The following is a 3748-nucleotide window of genomic DNA, read 5'->3' on the forward strand; positions in this document are numbered from 1 at the left end:
GGGACTCTGGGAAACACTCCTAAAAGCGCAAGAGGCCAATGTGTAATAAACCGAATTGCCTTCTGGGTAATGTAGTCGTGTTGCTCCTCCATTCAATAGCAGTTGGTTGTGGCGCTGTACACATAGACTACAGGCACAAAATTACCAAAAACTGAGAAATGTACAGCGTTCAACAATATATATAGTCTTTCTGCGTATGATGGTCAGTAAGGGGACATTAATAATATATGGTTAATATAAAAATTGCTGGAGTACGACTAGCCTACTATAGTACATAATATTACGGCGTAGCCTATTACATTAGGTTTATAACATTTCTGACAGTTACAATAAGTAGGTTGTAACGTTTAATTTAACGTAGATATACTCATCTTGTTTTTGCACACGCAACCTTTACTATGACTGATATTATCTTTGATATGGCCAACATTGCTGGACTCCTTTCATGTGCATTTCATGGCCATAAGGGAATTGTCCATAGAGATACAATTGCTCAATGTAGATAACATGGTAGACTGATGAATTATTTTGAGCAGGATTATTTGAACACATAATTCAAATGCATTCCCAGTCATGCATGCATTTTCTCAAACCTCACCATTACAACCAGACAACACCAAGGGGAGTTGTCTGTCATGTGGGGGATACTAAACATGTAGGTAAACCTTTACACACCAGCCAGATATAGCAGGGACACAGTGTAAAATGGTGTCTAACAATATTTGGTTGATAGCCAGTAGACAGGGGAACCACAACCGCTCTCAGTAGAAGAATCAAATCAAATGTATTTGTATAGCCCTTTTTACACGCAAGCATGTTACAGAGGGCTTCACATACGCCCATAGAACTGCCCCTCAACCAACCTAAACCCTCAAGGAAGAGCCACTGAAGATGGTGTAGAACCTGTCTCCATGGTGATCTCTCAGGCACACCAGTGTAGAATTTAAACTGTTGGGGAGGGAGTCAGGGCTTAAATGGAGGAAAGGCAGAGAAAGGGAAGAGGGGGAGGGGGAGAGAGAATAGATTAGAATACAAGTTGCTGTGTACTTGGTCAATAGCTGCTTGCCCTTCCCCTCCAAAACAAAAAATATTTAGGTAAAACCCTAACATCCGACAAATGGGGTGTAATGGGCCCTCAAAAAGTTAACAAGGACAGCTTATTTGAAGAATAGAGAGTTGTTGTTGAGTAAGCTCTGAAGTTCATTGCCTCTGCCTGTTTGGATACATCATCTGAAAATATACAGCCTACTTATCAGCAAATCACCTGTAAATGTGTGTCTTTTATAGCAATGATCTACAGCTATATTACTTACAATTACAAGTAATTGACTTAAAAAACACAACATGTTTTAACTATTAAATGTAGATCATAAGATTTTTACTTCGTTCTGTAGCTTGCACAAACTACTTCGAAGCAGGAGGCAATATCAAGCAAATATGGCTGTGTTCAGCAGAGGTCATAACAGCCAACACCAGAGTGTTCTTATGCATTCACATGCTTTGCTATGTTGTGTTCTTGAGTGTGTGAGGACTCGCCTCAGTTACATTCCATAGAGACCTAAGGGGGCCCATGGCCCTCTGTTTGCTCTCCATCCCCCACCACAGACCGCAAACTGACCTCCCCCTATGTCAGTGTGAGTGTGAGATGCTTCCCACTATCCCAACCCCCTTCCCACTTTGCCTCTTCAGTTTGAAAGAACAGGAGATAACAGTTTGAAAGGACAGGAGATAGCCCTATAATCATTAAAGTATTCAGATTGATTTACCTGAAAACAACCATTCCCCTGCCTCTTTACTCATTTACTTGTGACCCATCCCCCACTTAATTGCTTTTAGATTCAATTTTCAATAAATACTGACAAGGAGAGAAAAACGACATAGTTACAATTTCAGTTTAAAAGAGACAGGGTGAGACCCTTGGGTTTTCATTCAGTTCCACCCAGTCTTGCCAACACTGATTGAGAATGGTGCTTAGACAACGACTAGGATTATGCATTGTTTAATCTTTTATATGGAGTTAAGGTATTGGCAATAACCCTCAACAGTTGGTGCAAAACCACAGACCTAATGTAATATTAAATGCAGTCCAGTCCAGTCAGTTCACTAATACTATTCTAGTTCTTATGTAGTAAAGATACAAGGGACAGCACACATAGCCTACATAGGCTATACATACAAGCAATATACTGACGTGGCTTGGATGAGGCTTTATGGTGGCAAGTCAAAAGCTTATTGTGTTTGCCATATTAATGTGCTTTTTTATTAGGCACTGATATTTCTTGATTTTTTAAAACTAAATTGAAAAGATGTGGTTCCACATGTTGTAGCCTAACTTGTATTCACAAGGTGGTGGATTAGGTCTGAGCAGGTTTAACACAATGATATTTTATCTTTCAATAGCAACCACAGGTTTCAATACATTTCCCTGCTCATCCTTTCATTTGAATACCAAGTATCCATGTAGTAGTCTCTGGCAGCAGGATTTGGCAAATACGCGGAATCTCTACATGCCATCTAGTGGAATAATGACGGCGGCCACACACAAGGCATCTCAGTTTTTTTTTTTTAGCTATGTCGGTTGGCCAGTTAATAGTCTACATCACATTGTACATAGTCAATGGTCGCAAATTGCAAAACTCCGCTTGGTTTTACGATAACCCGGTAGTGGCTTCAAAGTTCATTTCGTTTTTGTTATCACATGGCTAAATGTTTTGGTCCAAAAACGAAGCTGAACCCTACGACCCCTGCTAGCCGAGTTTCAGTAGGCTAGTTTATTGGTTTCAAAAATCAGAATAGCCTACGCAGAACGCTTGCATTGCATTGTTCATTTATTATTTGCGCTGCACAGGTTAAATATGATACTTTTGATAACGTGCCTCATTATCACACGAGGTCGCTGTTGTATTGTCCTATAAAACCCGTGTGTCAACAAAGCTTACATTTTCCAAAGAGACTATAGCTTGTTTTAAATTTACCAGTGGGAGGCAGCAACGCGTTCATGACATCGGGCCTGCCAAAATAACTGTGAGTGAAGTAGCCTAAACAGAAAAAGCATTCCATATCTCGGGGTAGGGGGGTTCCTGGACTCTGATGAATCATATGGTTTTACTACCCATTAAACTTATTTTCATCTCACATGAAAACATTTCAAATTATGTGGCCTGTTTAACCTCGTATGTGTCAAGTATATTTTTCCAGAGTGAGTTTATTTCATAGGCTAGTCTCAGGTGAGATGATCTTTGTTAACAAAAAGACAATTGCTATCTAGACAAACATTAAGCAGTCAGCTCAACGTTTGTGGGATCGTAGAATATTTGCCGTTATATGTTCCTTGACAAGTCTAGTTTCTAATAAACCTCAAAGTCTTCTGCAAAGTCTTTCTACTTGTATTTTGTGTCCCCGTTTTTTAAAAACACTTTCCAAGCCTGAGGCTGAGACTTCAAGCTGGGATTTGTAAAAGAAAGGCCTTCTCTCATATAGTAGACCGGTCCAAAGACATTCCGTTATTAACAGATTTGTGTCAGATAAAACTGAATCACATATACCCGTAGAGCAATGTGTTTTTGCCTTTGCAGATCAGTTTGAGGAATAGTTTGGGCCTAGCTTCTCTCCCTCTATGTCCACAGCACTTCTGCCTGCTTGTGCGGAACAAAAGATTAGTAGCCAGGAAATGTCCCAGCCAATCAAATGCAGCCTTACATCCCTCCACCGAGAGCAGGCCACTCACTGCGTGGCTTCTATCAGGGCA

The sequence above is a fragment of the Hypomesus nipponensis genome, chromosome 9 (genome assembly GCF_054491055.1).
Source record: "Hypomesus nipponensis isolate SF chromosome 9, ASM5449105v1, whole genome shotgun sequence".
Taxonomy (NCBI): domain Eukaryota; kingdom Metazoa; phylum Chordata; class Actinopteri; order Osmeriformes; family Osmeridae; genus Hypomesus; species Hypomesus nipponensis.